The sequence below is a fragment of the Amblyomma maculatum genome, chromosome 7 (genome assembly GCF_055883805.1).
Source record: "Amblyomma maculatum isolate TAMU_Amacu chromosome 7, ASM5588380v1, whole genome shotgun sequence".
Lineage (NCBI taxonomy): Eukaryota > Metazoa > Arthropoda > Arachnida > Ixodida > Ixodidae > Amblyomma > Amblyomma maculatum.
In genome coordinates this window covers 93685136-93702991 of record NC_139350.1, presented here as the reverse complement: position 1 = coordinate 93702991, position 17856 = coordinate 93685136, and the positions used below count along the sequence as shown (strand labels likewise).

The window sequence follows — 17856 nt, the reverse complement described above, 5'->3', positions numbered from 1 at the left end:
AAAAAATAAAAATTGACTCGAGCAGTTGAAAATATGAGAACTGAACATACTGCAACTGCAAATCAAAATGAAAGAGGCAACCCTTGGACATTGGTAAGCAAAGAGGCTACATTCCTGAAGGTATCTAACCATTTTAAATTGTAAATGAGTTCATTGCGCCAGTAAATATCTTAAGTAATCCCCCGTTCTTTTTTTGCCTTTTCTCAAAACATGCATCGTCGACCACTTGCAGTTTTGCGGCCTCAATATCTCGGCATCCAAAGCACATAGAGCTGACATTTTTTTGCAATGGGAAACTGAATGCATGCTGTGTGAAATGTTGGAAGCAGATTTCTTGTTTTTGAAAGTTAAAATTAGTTATTTTGAGCGTTTTTTCCACTTGGTACACACACTTTTTATACTGAAATCAATAAGGCTGCGAAATTAGTGCTAATTAATATATTGGGAAACTGCTCCTAGCATTTCATTCTTTACTCTTCTGGCTATCTAACCTTGTTTTAATGGTAAGTTTTTAACAACCCATTATTTCAAAATTTAGGCCTTAAACAATGGAAGTTATTTATATTGCAAACTAATTGGGCTATAGGAAAAAAGATTGCATATTTGAAATCAGCATAAAAAATTTACTAAGGTTGTGATTTTTTATTACAATTAGCCAAAAAATAACAAAAAAAGCTCTAAGACTCATGTCCCCCCTCAATCGCTCAGCCTGGAAAAGTCTAAGGTGGTCGGCGCGCAGACTTTGCACAGAGTGGGCGAGCACGAGTTGGCCACGCGAGTTTCACCACTGCTTCATGAACAACTCCTTTGGAAGTGTGTGTTCTGTGTGCGACTGGCTGTGGCATAAAAATGATCCCACACCGGTGAGTGAACTTATGCATCAGTCTTCATTTGGCCACAAGCGTAACCATGCAGCCGGTGCTTTCACAATTCAACTAGGGTTAACCAGAGCTAAACCACAGCCCATTTTTTTTTGACAGGTACCCTCCTCTATTCTGTCGGGATTATAGAGCACTGGCACAATGCAGCAAACAAGTAGAGTACAGCAGCAGGAAAGGAGACAGGGGGCTGCCATAGGCCGGATTTTGAGGTGCCCTCGACAACTCAAAAACTAGCATGCTCCGAGTGTCAGTTCAAGACACATGTACATACGGCATCTGGGCTTGCAGAACAGGTCTTCCGCTATCACACCCCTGGGCAGCTTCACCATGTCCTGAAAAAAAGTGCCATAAAGTCAGAGAAGGGCATGCACTGCCTTGCCTCCATTGTGCATCCACATCCCTCAATTTGGAATAAGAACACTCCATAAGCACAGGTCAGACCAAATTCTTTCCCACCTCAACAATATGCTGCAATAACAGGGATGACATATTACAGTGCTCAGTGCCCCAACTGTTCAGAGAACATTCATGGTATGTAGCACAACATTCTTCCCGTCTTCGTTTTTCGTGCTGTACATAATGTTGAACATCCATTAACTCACCCAGTTTTCGGTTTTATGTTGTGCACACATCCCGCACTGCCCCTTAATTTTTCCTGTTTCCTCGACCATTTAGCCATGCGGACTACCAAAGGACCTTAGGTGAAGATTCGCCATATTTTTGCGGTGCTCTAGCAGCCTTAAATATTTTTCTCTCCTTTTCCACAGAGACAATTGTGTTTCTTTTTTAGCAAATGTACAACAAACAACCAACCAGACTTGAATTTTTTTTAATACCGTTGTTTATTGCCTCCAGGGCATAATTGAATATATAAAAAAACTTTAAAGGGGTATTAAATGAAAGAAAAAAGGTTGGCTGTTCTAATAAAGTTCAAGAGAGAGCAATCATAAGGCCCTTGCATCCAAGCAATGTACAAAGATGAGTTGTTCGGCGAAAGGCCAACTGCCGTCAGGTGCTGAATTCTAGTCGGCTTCAGTGCCGGGCAAACCCACATCAAGTGGTGAATATCTGCCTCATGACTCAATTAGTCCGACTACCAATCAGCTGGATGCTACCACAAAAAATCACTGACCTCATTGAATGCGAGGCTGTCACACTGGGCCGCCATCCATAACAAGAACAATGCATTCTAAAAATAAGAAAGAGTAATTGACTGAGCACACGCTTTCGAGGTCACAAAAGTCAAGATAGGTCACCAATAATGGGACCCAGACAAGAAAGGACGGAGCGAAATGGCGACCAACATATTTGCTGCCAGGACTAAGCTGCAACCTGTGGAAAATTCCACAGCTCAATCACTACCAAGCATCTTTTTCCTGCTTCGTAATGACTGCTTGGGAATGCCATTTTTATGCACAAAACAAATTTGCACCTAGTTATAGTCAAACCCAGACAATCCCCCCGCCCTCGGAGGTGCAAAAAGTAAGTCATGGTGTTATTCCACAGTTGGTACGCTTCCAAGGAATGCACAGTGGGCTGTGAGACGACGGCGCAAAACAGAGGGATACACTACCACTTTATTTTCGAAATTTTCAGCAGCTAAAATATAAAGGGCGAGTTAATTATGCCATTGGATTCATTGCCCAAGTAAATACAGTGGCATTTGTCATGATCGCAAGAGGCATCAAGCCGATTTCTGTGTATTAAATTATTTAATGATGCCCCTGAAGTTCGATATATCCGGGTTCGAATGTACCTTACTTTTTTTTCTCCACTCATCTTTTACAAAAGCAAACACAAAAGGTTTCAGGAATTTTGTACATAAATGGGGATACTTCATTAGCTTCCAAACCTGCTCAGAAATTTCATGACACCAGGGTCCTTCAGTGCTTACTGATCATGAAACATCTCCATAACGCAATAGGAGAGCTTCAGATACCGCTCACTGCTGTCGTGCCGCGGTACTGCTGGGTAGTGAAGGGCATCGGCTGAGGAGCTGGGCAAATTGTTAGGGCCAAGAAAGAAGCCCGTTAGTCATTCAATTCGAAGTTTATTCTGCTCTTTTGCATTTGGGTAATGTAATTTTCGTGTGTCGGATCATGGTGAGCCTTTTTTTACAAATCTGCATGCTGTTCTGCCTACAAAGGCATGACCGAGAAAAATCTCGCTGGTTCCCTGCCCCAATGAAACGGAGCTGGCAAGGAAAGCAAAGCGGTTATTAGCAGGGCAAGAAACAGGTGGCCTCACCTCTGCATTGAAATACATGCACGCTTGTGTTTTCAGACAAAATAACCGACATCAGCTCCCCTCCTCGACGAGTAGACAAAGAAAGTCCGTAATATTCGCTGGCGTGATTTCGACGATTGCGGAGAAGCAAATGCAGACAAAGACAGTGTGCAGCTCCAGTCACAGTGATACGATGTCGACAATTGCCTGTGTCAGAGGAGGTGCACAAAACTAGCCAAAATGCCAGTGTGACCTGATCTGCCAAGTGCCCGTAAGCGGTCGGTAGCTGTATTTCTGTGGAACACAGATTAGGCCCTTTTAATTAATGTAAACGCTTGCCTCACAAGCTCCTCCTTAGTAACTCCACAACACATTTAAAATCAACCCTCAGATACATTGCTTAAAGCAGATGCAATCAGAATCCAGGAAGCACCAGTCACATATAGCGCTAGTGTTTCCCAGAATTGCACTCACATTCATTGTCGCTGCTGGCAGAAAAGAAAGTGAAGCTACAACTGGCAGATAGAGTGAAGTTTTATATTAACTGTGCTGTAATTTTATGCCACATGTGTCATCATCATCAGCAGCAGCAGCCAGACTATATTCACTGCAGGGTGAAGGCCTCTTCCATATTCCTCCAATTACAGTCAACGACCGATTTTTCGGGCATCTAATTTTTCGGACATGCTTGATTATTCGGACTTTTTCTCAACCCCAGGACATACCTTATAAAGTCAATGTATTACGCTGCTCAAAATTTTGGACATTCTAAGGAGGGCTATTCTATTTTTCGGACATTCCAAGCGTCAGCTAGCCGCACATTTTGCCGCACATTTTGAGCGGTGTTGCCGCCATCTTGTTTATTTACTTTTTCTTTCGATAACCTCGAAACCGGTGCAGGTCTTGCCTGCCACTCCTCAGCTAAACACGCTAGATCGAGGCTATATTATTTGCCTAGCAGCTTCCGTTTCCGGAACGTCACTGCCGTTGCTGCTCGCCGCCGGACTGCTTTTTTTTTTATTAGCGTGATCACTTTGACTACTTGTTCCTGTGTGTTTGCCGTGCGTTTCACGTGCGTTGCCGAGCATAGCGAGTAGGCCTAGCCATAGTCGATGTAAGAACTACGTTCTGTCGCTACAGTGGCTCGCATTTAATTGAATCGACTTCAGTTCTTCAAGAAGCTGTTTCCGGATTTTATAAGGAATCTTTTTTTTCGTGCAACACAGCAGCGAGAAGGCACTCATCGGAGTCTGTTGTGATTCAGTGGTTGGTGGTTGTGGTGTGCCTCGACAGTGGGAAAATCTACTCTGTCAATCTGCTTGGAGCATTTAGTACCCTCGCAGGTGCATGTTAGTCTGTAGCACCCACAACATTGCGCAATTGCTTCCGCCACGCGGGATTTTTGCTGAATGACGAGTCGGCTGCCTTGGACGAGGAGAGCGTCGTCGAGCAGCGGTCAGGCAGCGAGTTGTTCATTCATGACCTTCGCACTGCTGGTGTCAAAATTCCATCGGCCCTCTAGTTTTCAGAGTTCGCACATGTGGACCACCAGTTGGAACTGTGTGCTGGGCTCGTAGATGCAGGAATTATTTGCCAAGTGCTTGTGGAGTCTGAGAGCGACGATGACTCATCTGCAGCAGCGCAGCCGACGCAAGCTAAGCTGATGCAAGCGAAATTCAGGAGCATGGTGCAGAAAAGCATTCATGACTTTTTCTTGCCTCAAAGTGAATAATAGGCAATAAATATAGCTTTTTTGGTGCACATTTGTTTTTTTGGACTGCCCAATTTTTCGGACATTTTCGTGGTCCGTTGAGAGTTCAAAAAATCTGTCATCGACTGTAGTGATTACCTCTTCTATGTAACGATAATAAGCTTATTGGGCCCCTGTTGAGATCACGCAGGAAAGCCAAAACTATGCAAGGATGTTGAAGCAGACTGGGTAACAGTTCTGTTCAAAGGCAGTGCAATAAATTTCAAGCACTTCTTATAAGTCCTAGGAGGTGGCTGCACCTCCAGTGAGCATATATCGTCATTAGAGAGCGACATTTCTAACGGAGGATTGAAACCGTACTAGTACAGCAAAGACCTTGCGGGACGGAAAACCGCCACTGTACGTTTACGGCAACAACCCTTAAAGGATTAAATGTTTGAGTTCTCAATGGTTCCGATACCGCAGATGACACCAGGCATTCTGTATACAGGGTGGCCAGCTTGCCTAACATGATATCCCCCTCAACCTTCACCAAATATGCAGTTGCATGATCCTATCCAGCTGCTTTCTCCCTTTTCATAGTTTCTAAAGCTTTCTTAACCTCTTCCTTCGTCACTGGCAGAATGTCTGACTGCTTTTCCCTAATGGCAATCTCATTATTGTGTTGACTACTTTGGCTACTGTACAGATCAGTACAGAACTCCTCAGCTATTTTGACTATCTTGTCCATATTCGTGATGACATTGCCCGCCTTGCTCCTTAGAGCATACACCTGATTTTTGCCTATACCCAATTTCTGTTCCCTGCGTTAAAGGGGTAGAGACACCACATTACAAGGTTGTGCAAAGCTTGTCACGCAGTTCCTTTGAATTTAAAGACCATCACAGTCAAGTGTTACTCAAGGGAAGCATAGAAAATATTTTAATTCCTTTTAAAGTTTGTGGAAATGCTCGCTCTTACATTCCAGACCTATCGCTAGTGCATCAACTGTGACGTAGGTTCACTGTAAAAACCATAATCAAGTATTTGTGATGTCATTGCACAGTTTTCTGTCATAAGAGACGATGCTGCTGGTCAGCTCGTTCTGGCTGTTCTTTTGCACCCGTAGCGTACTAACAGTTCTAACACACAGATATCACAACAGCTCACTGTAGCCAAAATTATGCTTAATGGCAATATTCATTCACTGAAAATTTTCGAAGACTGCAGCTGACAGTACGGCAATGGTTGGCACACGGACTTGTCTGTCACCGTAGCCTTGACTGCAGAGTGGCCAGTGGCGCAGCAATGAGGCAGTGTAGCACTCCTTGGCTTTGGTTTGGTTTGGTTTGCGGGGTTTAACGTCCCAAAGCGACTCAGGCTATGAGAGACGCCGTAGTGGAGGGCTCCGGAAATTTCGACCACCTGGGGTTCTTTAACGTGCACTGACATCGCACAGCACACGGGCGTCTTGCTTTTCGCCCCCATCGAAAAGCGGCCGCCGAGGCCAGGATTCGATCCCGCATCCTTGGGAACAGTAGTCGAGCGTCGTAACCACTGCGCCACCCCGGCGGGGTCCTTGGCTTTGTAACAGAAAAGACAAATGTTATCAGGACTGCCTGCTATACTCGTGCAACAGTAGCATGCCTGCACAAGTGCGGAGCCTTCGGCAATGGCGCCTCTTGCTGGCGCACCGGCCAACAAACTGCACTGCTCTCTGCCTGCCCTACTCGTCGCTAGGCCTAGTCTGTTTCAGCGGATGGCACTCGGAATGGGTTTGCGACTCAGTATTGTAATAAAGGTTCGTCTTCCATCACCGCTTTACTATAGGAAGCCTATCTCATAATAAAATAAGCTCAATAAAACGTGTGTATGGCGACTATCAGGCTTGAAAGGTAGGCTTGAAAATCAATATGCAGAAGACTAAGGTAATGTTCAACAGCCTCGGGAAGGAACAGGAGTTTACATTAGGTAGCGAAATACTGGAAGTAGTAGGCGAATATAACTACTTAGGACAGGTAGTAACCGCAGATCCGGACCATGAAAAGGAAATAACAAGAAGAATAAGATTGGGATGGAGCGCATTTGGCAAGCACTCGCAGATTATGACTAGCAGCTTACCGGTATCGCTCAAGAGGAAAGTATACAACAGTTGCATCTTGCCTGTACTCACCTATGGGGCTGAAACGTGGAGGCTAACCAAGAGAGTTCTACTTAAGTTAAGGACAACCCAGAGGGCTATGGAACGAAAAATGGTAGGGGTAACATTAAGAGATAGAAAGCGTGCAGAGTGGGTCAGAGAAATAACGCAAGTTAACGACATTCTAGTGGAAATTAAGAAGAAGAAATGGACATGGGCAGGACATGTAGTGCGAAGAGAGGATAACCGATGGTCGCTGAGGGTAACAAACTGGATTCCAAGGGAAGGAAAGCGTAGCAGGGGGCGGCAGAAAGTTAGGTGGGCGGATGAGATTAAGAAGTTCGCAGGGGTCAAGTGGATGCAGCTAGCACAGAACCGGGTTAAGTGGAGAGATATGGGAGAGGCCTTCGCCCTGCAGTGGGTATAATCAGGCTGATGATGATGATGATGATGATGATGGCGACTATCCTCAATCGGTCTAATTCTCTCCACAAGTAGCGCCGACGACTGTTCCGGGCCGCATGCAGCATTGCTCGGTGCACCGGGGTCTCACCAGCACTTCGTGGTGATTTTACGCGCGTCCTGCGATGTAAGCAACTGTTGACTTCATTTCACTGTTGCCAAAACTATTCTTGATGAGTGTTTTCATTTGCTAATATTTGTGAATTTTTTCTAAACGATCACCATATTCGCACATATGAAATGGCGCTCAAAACGGTGCACAAAAGGGGTGCCTCGATCAGTGCAATTCAAACTACATATTCACATGCATTTACATGCGCTGCTTCATAGTCAACGCCTCTCCCTTTAATTTTTCCCAACCGCTCACTTAGTATAAAATTTGAGCATAATGCAGCGACGCGAGCGGATGACATCGGCGCTGCTGTGAACAATTTGGCGGAGGTGAGTTGGCAACAGCTGTTCGCAGGCGACGATGGCATGTTTCCGAATATTTCGTGTTGATGAGGCGTGACAGGATCACCAAAACAATGCAAACATGTTTACAGATGCAGTTGACTATATTGAACAACATATAGTTTAACTCTTTCCGTAGTGTGAATGAGCCATAAGAGCATATGGCAGAGTCACACTGCAAACAGAGCAGACGATGCGGCTGCTCCTTGATATCATGAGTTTTTGGCCCACGTGACATTTCAATGTTATGTCTTCTGTTTCTTGATGCCAAGTGAAAACCTAGCAACTACGAACCAAAACCGAAACTGCTGCATACTAATATTACGATAATAAATTATTTAATATGATTTCGGGCTTCTAACTGTGCTCTATGGTTACAGAATTGCTACGCACTACAGTGGAGTCCACTTATAACAATATTCAAGTGCCACTAAAATTCCATTGTTATAGCCAATAATTGTTATAAACGGGTTGTACGAAAAAAGCATAGCAACTGCAAAGAAGGGTCATGGATAGCAAGTGACACACGAGCTCCGCCGAGGCGTCGTTTTGGTGGCCCCGAAAGGGGCCTTGTAAAAAATACGAGAAGGTTGCCGCGGCCGCCTCTCAGCTTGAGAAATCCCGAAGTAATGTTGAGGTGAAAAGAGAGAGCAAGACAAAACGTATTCAAAAGCAGAGGAGATTGGAGCACGCAGGCCCCTGGGGTGAAATCCCCACAAGCATCTCACTGGCTTCCACGAGAAAACCCCATGTCCGTCAGCCTTGCTTGCCTCATGCGAAGCTTGCTGACATCCTTCTCCATGGCATCCAGGTACCCCACATAGTGCAGCGGAAGGTCCTTCGCGAAAACGAAGCCCCGGAGGGACTGAATCATCTGCCTCCTGCAAAGACAACGTCGAGACAGCCTGCTCTACCGCTTCATCGCTGCCGTCGTCAGTGTCGTCACTATCTGATTGAAGCACGTTTGCGACGATCGCCTCATCGGTGAGAACTTCTGAAGTTGCTAATGCGTCGTCCGCATGAAGAAACTCTTCGAGTCGTGAAGCATCCTCATCGACTGCGGACCAAAGTTCTGGCATCTCTTCGTCGGTGGGAACTTCACAGGCTTCATCCAAGTCACTCCTGCCTCGGACAAAGCACGCTTTCCTAAAGCAGTTCCGCACTGTAGAAGCACAAACTTCGGACCACGCACCAAATATCAACTGCACGGCCATCAGCAGTATGATCTTGAAGTCTGGTTGCTCCCTGCTGGTCCGTGCGGCTATGTCCATCAACAAGACTAGCTTGCTCAGGCCGCGGCGAAGATACATCATCTTAAAATTGGTGATCATGCCGGCGTCCATGGGCTGCAAGCCTGCTGTCGTATTTGGAGGCAGGAAAAAAACTTCCACGTTTGAGAGCTTGGGCATGGAGTGGTGGGCACTACAATTATCCAGGACGAGCGCCACCTTCCTCTTCGATCGCTCAATGCGCTGATCAAACTCCACCTCTCGAAAAAGTTCTCGCGACATCCATGCCTTGCGATTGCTATGGTAGCATACTGGTATCCTGGCAGCCCCGCGGAAGCAACGGGGATTTTTTTACTTCCCAATGACAAATGCAGGGCACTTGTCGCTCCCGTCCATGTTGGCGCACAAAAACACTGTGAGGCGCAGCTTGCTGTTTTTGCCGCCCTTGCACGGGTCTCCTTTCAGTGCATGTGTCTTGGAGGGCAACATCTGGAAAAACAGCCCCGTTTCATCGCCATTGTATACGTAAGCGTCAACGTAGTTGTCGAGGATGCGGGGCAGCGTTTCCTGCAGCCACTTCTCCTTCGCCTCCACATCCAGCGAAGCTCCCTCGCCGGTGACAGCTTTGTAGACAATACCGTGCCTCTCTTTGAAACGCTGTATCCAGCCGCCACCTGGTTGGAAGTCCACATTGTTGATTAGCAGGGCAAACTGCTTCGCCGTTTGCGCCCACTTTTCCTTGTCAAACTTTTCAGCAGAGCGGATGATTGTCGACACTGTCGGTTGTGATAGTGCATACCTCTTCACCAAGTCGCACACTTTCTTACCCTCTTTGTAGTCCTTCACGATATTGCACTTTGTCTTCAAATCGATAGCCGTGCGCTTTCTTTTCAACGCTAACGTCATCCGATAATCAGCGGGCGGATCGGCCATCTTCCGTTGCGGCGGTGATTCAAACGTGATGGAGACTGGAGAAACCACGTGGCCAGGAACGTTTTCGGCGCAATAATCTCGCACAAACAACCAAATCCGATGGCAGAACTGCACAGAAAGAGAGGCGAGCAAACAGATCAGCGGCGCTGTTGGCACGTTGGCGAAGTCCATTCGTGTTTCGAAGGGTGGTGTGGCCTCGAGCTATGGGCGCAGCCCATTTGTGTTCGAAGGGGTGGAAGGGCAGCGGGAGAAAGGCGTGCGGGGCTGGCAATGCGGAGAAGGCTAGAAAACAGGTTCTGTTGTATGAGCGCGTGGCAGGGGAGGGTGCAGCAGCTGGCTTTTTTTTTTCTTATCAAGGATTTCGCATTCCACAACCTTTTGACATGATCACTCAGGAGCCAGACTTCATTGTTATAACTGATAATACAGCCTGGGGCCATAGTAGTAAGCAGGTTATTTTACCATAGAAAGCATGCAAAAGTGGACGGTGCAGCAGCTTTTCATTGTTGTAACCGATATATTGTTAAAAACCGGTATTGTTATAAGTGGACTAGACTGTATTTACTATGCATAAGTACAGTAAAAAAATTTGACGTCCCTACCCCTTTAAGGCTTCAACCATTCTTTACAGCATGCTCAATTTTCTCCATGTTACACTTCCTTATATGAGCTACTTTATGTTCACTGATTAGCTTTGATATCTCAGCCAGTTCTATCTGGTCTGTTAGGTTGGGAGCTTTCATGCTTTGGTGTTTCTTGATCAAATCTTTTGTCTCCGTAGACAGCTTACCGGTATCTTAACTATTCTACCGTCTACTTCTACAATGCACTCAGTAATGATAGTATCTGTGAAATTATTGCTCATTGCTTAAGGTGCCGCAGTTACTAGGTGCAGTCATTGCCACTGGTGTGTTCCTAGGAAACTTGCGCGCACTTGGAAAGTGCTGAACAGCGTGCCATTATCCTGGAGCACTCGTTACACAAATTCATGAGATATTAGCAAGAGAAGCAGAAGGAAAAAGCTTGAAGCACAGGCTGAAATCAATGCCCTAGGAGCCGTAATAGATGCATGTTGTGACTCTGGGTAAGCGCAAAAAAATACAGCAGCCAGCCGAGCCCCCTGCCGGCTCTCCGATATGATCCAATCTCAATGGCATCTTGCCACCGATGATACTGTACATTGACATCGGCATAATGCGGACCATCAGTGAAGTTCGGCAAGAGCAAAAACAGCATAGAAAATGCATTTGCTGATGATCTGCCAAATGATATTGGCCAACAAAGATCAGTTACCATGCCTTTTGCATAGCAAATCACACTCCAGGTGTTGAGCACAAACTGCAGTGGTGTTTTTGCTCACGCACTGCACGTTTTGCAGTCGGAGAGAGAAGGTTGTAGATGGGCAAAAAACAGCGCGATGCGTGTAATGAGACCCAAGTATAGATGCAAATGCAGCTGAAAATATGACGGCAGTTGGCTGCTCCGGTGGTGGCTCGATGCCCATCAGTGCACAGCTGTGCCTCTAGCGGCCAGCGCTGACTCTATATGAAACTCTGGCTGGAGTTTCATAACAAGAAAGAGCATTGAAGGACTCTGATGATACCTTTGTGGACAACAAGTCTTACAGCCTATATATTTAACATTTTACTTCATAATTAACACTTCCCTCATATAGGTCAAATAGTATTCAAAATGTCAATTATTTGTACACATCTAAGTTATCCAGACAAGGTCAGACCAGTTTTTCATTGCCTTGTCAAAAATCACAGGGAAATAATAAAATTGAAATGGGCTCATTGAGTGAGATGCTGTCAAAGCACATTAAGAAAACCCAGGCATTAACAAGCCTACAGTGGCACTTCAGAAGTTACATCCACCAATCTACTTTTTGCAGAAACTCTTCACAATGGATAGGAAAATGCTAGATACAGGCAGGTACAAAGTGGCAGCCCCCAGAAAATTGCATCATATAACAGAGTAACCAGATGGCCAATGAAACTCATGTGGAGGTCCTAAATTTTCACAGGGTGTCCAGGTAAGTTACTATTCCAACTGAAAAATTTCAATGCAAGCTTGGATGCAAAGCTCTCAGCATGAGAGATGCAAGCAAGCTCTGCATGCCCTCAAAGAAGTCCAGTTGAAAAATGTCAATTGAAAATGGCCAAAGCACAACCGGAACTGAAAAGCAATGAATTGATGCTTATACTGCATTCAGGCCAGCTCCAACTGCTCTCAGCTGCCAACAAGGGCCTACCTGTATGCGAGGAAGGGCTTCATTCTGGTGCATGTTCTTTCCTATCTCTACATCGAGCTGCATTTCCACATCAATGATGAGGTTGTGGCAACGCCTGCATGCCTGCAACTGCAGCGGCAACCTGGACAGCCGGCGCCACCTCCTCCGCCACCTCTCAGGAGATATCCCATGTGGTAAACACAATGCAAACAACCCAGACACCTAATCCTTAAAAGATTTACATTACGGACATAGTAAAGTTAGTCTGTTCTGAGACAACATACTGAAATCCTGATTGGTCAGACTGATCTAAGAAGCAAGTTCTCTGCTGATTCAAATTTGAAACTGGACTAGTTCAACTAATTTGAATTTTCATCTGAGATTCCATTCCACCAAATTTCAAAGGCCAGTAGTCCAAGCATCAGTTAACATTCATAATCACAATATCAAAAAATCAGCTCCACTGGGAGATGTGTGTCCTTTCCTTTTTTCCAGTTTTGCTTTTTTAATGTGATACTATTCGTAACAATATGTACTGCACTATTCCTAGCCCCTACTCCCGACTCTCTTTTTGAATAAAGCTCTACAATCATACCCAGACATACCAAATTCAGATAATTCCAATTTTGGTTATACTGATCTCACAAGATATCCCCTTGAAAATCTAATGTAAAAGTATAGGAAAGCTGCATCGTATGTCAAACTCCAATTTCACCAGTCGTTCGATGTACCGAACTCCGCACCACACAATGGAAGGTGTGCCTTCCCCAAAGACGATCGCATCACCCTTGGCCGTTTGCAGTGTGACACTTTCAAGCATGGCGGAAGAAAGAGGTGCTTCGACGGCACGACCGCGCTGTGGCAACAGAGAGGCCACTTAGTATGACCGGAAGAGAGGGCAGCCGCTAGGGGCAGTACACGTTCTGAGAGCAATCGTCTCCACTGATTTTGCTGGTGTGCCTAAGGAGCAGCGGCATACGCACTGATAAATCTTCGCTTCCATCAGAACTAAAAGTCCATAACATTGAAGCATTTCTGTTTTTGTTATTTACACGTCAATTTCTAAGCAGGCAGAAGCTTTCTACTGCTTACTGATCAAATACAAATCAATTTTCGAGACAGGAGAGAGAAGCGTCATGTGCTCGAGCATACGGCACTTTGCACCGCCTCGAAGTACACTTTGAACGCGCTTCTAACGGATTGCTGCTTCATGTGGCCAAAAAAGAGCAGCGTTATGTCATCATGCCGCTGATAGCAATGCCTCATAGGTGATTGACAGCTCAGCTGACATGTGCACAACAATATGCCAGACCATCTCGTGCAATCTCTTAGATTGTGACTTCAGACGCACGTGTTCTGACCAGATATCTACTTTTAGTGCATTGTACACCTCAAGCAAGAAGGCCAGCTTCTCTACCTGGCAGCTCGTATTTTTCAAATGCTGGAGAGGGTAGAAGCAGTTTGTGGAAAATATGCTGTAAACTTAATGCTTACCTCCCCATCGGCGAATTGCGCTACATAGAATTGCGCTGCATGCGCTGAGCATAGCATAAAACGACAGCACGTCCCCTATATTACTGCGTTGCAGTGAGGTCATGACTGTTCAGCAGACAAAGATAGTTGGAAAAAAATATGTTGCGCAGTTTGAGAAAGCCCGCATAAGCCACTACATGCTATTGTAGTAGCTGAAAAAAAAAAAGCTTTAACAAACACCTAGCTGGGTATCGAACAATTGAATGACGGTATATATACCATGGTTGCTGCGAGGCTTTATATGTCCAATGGTGCTCGGTACCACAAAGTTAAACAGCTGCAGAGCAACTTTGAGCCGGCGGAGTGTGCTCGCCGATATTTGATACAGCCCAAGGTGGTCACCGTGTGTACATGTCTACCTATCAAGAACAACGACATGCAGTGCTGGTTGTGGCTCTTTGTTTTGAAATTAGTTATGCACTTTGTTTTATTGAAGCATTAAATTAGAATGGTGCCAGATGCCTTAAACGATATCAGCTACCTGCTTATATGCCTCACACGTTCGGCTTTTCTTGTAAATTAAAAAAAAGACAACCAACTACAAAGCTTTCTCTGGTTACACATTCAATATACAGTCGCCGACAGATATTTCGGGCGCCCAATTTTCTGGACCAGCCTGAAAATCCCGACCTTGTCATGCTTGGAGGAAGGAAACAACTAAGGAGATGCCCTTGCCATTCCCAATGTATTGGAGAAAGTGTGGCAGAAGTGACATCAAAATTTAGGGTTAGCCAAGTCGGGCCATTAGCAACAGCATTGCTTTTGTAATGAAAACTGGGGCCACTGGCAACAGCGTTGCTAAGGGCCTGAGGTATGTGAGCGTCACGGAGAAAGGAAATGTGGATGGTAAAGGAGGAGGGGAGACATTGCAGCGTCCGGTAGCAGCGCGGCCATGCCGGCTTCAAATAAGTGACGTCAGGGCCCGACCGGCTTCATTACTTGGAGACCTGTTCACCTCGCTGCCTCCTCCGGCAGTGCATGTCTGCGAAAATATCATGTGATTCCTCGGTAGGTGGCGCCACAACTTCCCCTAATTTCGGCGCGTACCGTCGTTGCTGCTACACGATGGATAACTACAATCCGGCTGTGTCTCGCTTGATAGCCGCTGCTGAGCAAAAATACTTGGCATTGTAGGCATATATTAGCTTTCTGTGGCCATGCAATAAATGCTTCGAGCATGTGCCGCCAGCTTACAGGCCTGTCCTGGGCTCGCTGGTGCCCGAGAACGTGCGTTTGCGCGAGCCAGCGTCTCGAGCTCATAGCTAGCTGTCTCCATAGACCATTTAGCGTGATATTTTTTCCAGAGCTGCAGTTCTTTCAATCTTAAACAAGCTGAGAAAGCGGCTGTACTAGTAGGTGCAGCTGCGGTGCTATTTGCTTAGCCATTTTTGCTTCCTGCACAGCCGCAAAACTGAATTCTGCTCGTGCTATGCAACATCGAAGCTCAAGTTAAGCCACGCCGCTTTCTGCCTATTAAAACAAAAAGTGCACCTTCAATACCTCCTATTTTGTAATCAGGAAGGTTGACACGACTCTTAGTCGCTAGAAACGAAATTTCAAAACAAAAATATTAATAAGCAATGGCCAGACTTTTTTCCTTTATGCCAGCGGGAAAGTTCACACACTTTTAATACCTTGTGTGATTTTGGTTTAGGATTTGACTTTCTGTTTTGCACGCTGCTCTGCAAGGTCAGAGATGAAATACTCCCCAAAAATGGCCTCATGAATTTCTAGATAAGTAGCCAGTACCACCATTCTGTGAGGCTGTTGTGTCCTTGGTGCATTGATGCCCCACAAAATTAAATGCTGTTTGCAGTAATAAAATTTCCAGCTTGTATTCTGGTACCCCGCAAAAAAAATTCTGAGAGCACTGCAGAACCTGCCGAGGAAAAATGCGAAAGCTTGAGGTTGCTGCTGCAGCACACATGCAGTACATTACGTGCCCCTTGTCGAACAAAACCACCGTTACATTGAACGCATCAGAGTTCACCGGCGTTCTATGAATAATTGCTTTACAGGAAAGCTCTGCAATTCCTTTATAATTGCTTGCCCCCTTCTACCAAGGAGGAGGTGGTGAAGGGTGGCTGTTCCTGGCCCTACGGGGCTGGGACTGGTAGGTCAACGCCACTTCTAGCGGGGTCTAGCCTGCCACTGAATTTTTATGTGTTGATAGCCGTCATTGGACCCACCACCACTTAGGTGGTGGACGACAGCTGTTGTGGCGTGCGTCTTTCTCTCCCTCTTCTTTTTCTTTCTTTTCTACTTGCTCTGTTCTGTACGCACGAGGCAGCGGAGATGGCTCAGCTACAGAGCCAGAAGCAGGCCCGTGCATTTTCTTTTCCTTCTTCCCACAGTCACAACAACAACAACCCCTTCTACTCCTGCGCTATTTTTGTTGACATGTGTTACCAACAAGCCCAAACAGCCACAATAATAGGAAGTGAACGGCGCAGTATCTGTTGCACAGGGAATCCTGCTGACACATTTCGTGGACAGCACAGGCTTACGCATTTCTCCAGTGCATATTCTACAGTGTTCTCGTAAAGGATGGAGACAGGATTTTTTTCTGCTGTCATCAGGAAGATTGACAAGCGACACATCAGCGCACAACTCTCGCACACTGGATTTCATTCCATGAGCTATAGAAAGGCTTTTGCCTCTTTTTTTAGGCTATTAGCCAAAAACATGTTGCGAAGGCGCACATGCATACACAAGGAATAGGCACTACCGCAACAGCAACACAATAACACGTGATCGACGATGGTGTGGGGTGGGGTGCCTCGATGGAAGCGCTCACCCGCACGCACATCGAGGCACCATAGGTGGGGTTATGACTAAACGGAGGGCAGCGGCACTCGGGTGAACTAGACAAGAAACAACAAATTGGGGGCTATAGAGACGGCGGCGGTAAACAAGTCGCCAAGTAATAAAGCCGGTCGTGCATCAGGGCCCCTCCTAAGTTGCTTCCTTCCTCCATGTTGCCATGGCACTGCAACGCACTCTATAGAGTCAATGTATAGCACTGACCAAAATTTCAGACGTTGAAAGCCTTCTCGTTCAAATTTCCAAACTTTTTCTATTCATTCGCGACTCAAGAGCTACCCACAACGCAAACCAATGTTACTCAGTTTCACAGCTCCCCATACCGCCCAGCGGAGAAGAGTGTCCCAAGCGGTTGTCGTAAGAACCAGCGGCGCTGCAGTCAACTCTTGCTCCTTCCGAGCACGTCGTCTGCTACTCGCGGCACGAAAGCATAGAGCGGCCAGCACACACGTAGCTTTTGCGTGCTGCCGTTGCACTGCACATGGCTGCAGTATAATTATAACTACATTACAACCGCTTTGGCTTTGAAGCAACGCATTACCTTCATTAATTCATTTGTTAATGCTATGAAACAAGTGTGAGCGCTGTCGGCTTGCTCACTCTTGTGTTACTCCCTGGCCTGTGTTTTGTAGTATGTTCTTTCAGGGCATAGATCCTGTCATGCAAACAAATTAGTCAAATGTTCAGTGCATAGGAGCACTCTATCCTTAGAAGGCAACACAGTGGATGTCACGTGCTGCTGCGCTGCGCAGACTGCCTCCATTACAGGCAAAAATCTGCTAGCCTTGGCGGCCTGTTCGTGCAGTGTATGAAGTGTGGCTACTAGCGCCAAACGATATAGTGAACACAGATTACGCATAAATGGCCTCCGTCGTCACCTAATCAGAACCACTTTTCTTAATGTCTCACTTTCGAGGTATGGCGTGGAACATAGCTCCGGATCGGAACTCTCGCACTCCCGTATATAGTAATGTGTAAAAAAAAAACTATTCCTTTGTCATCTAAAACAATGTCAGATGTGAAGAGTTATTTAATGAGCTCACTAAAAGAGGAATCAGTGAGAATGGGCGTGTGCTCTGCGAAACGAAATGAGTGAACAAGCACATGAGTCTATTCAAAAACTTATATTGCAAGTAATCTTGTCGCGCCCTTTATAGATTCCCCTCCTCATTTACACACACACACGCACGCACACGCACAGAAAAAAGAAAAACGACATAATTTTATTGCTTGTAGGGGAAGTTAATGTAATT

At 45.9% G+C, this 17856-nt stretch overlaps 1 long non-coding RNA gene across 2 annotated transcripts in view; it reads right to left on the bottom strand.

The window, feature by feature from the left end:
• Positions 1 to 17856, bottom strand: part of LOC146183966 (uncharacterized) — a 129536-nt gene that overhangs the window by 1665 nt on the left and 110015 nt on the right. For both annotated transcript variants that reach the window (XR_014708528.1, XR_014708530.1), the window contains one exon: positions 1153 to 1213. This is a non-coding gene — a long non-coding RNA (uncharacterized LOC146183966). The remainder of the gene's footprint in view (positions 1 to 1152; positions 1214 to 17856) is intronic.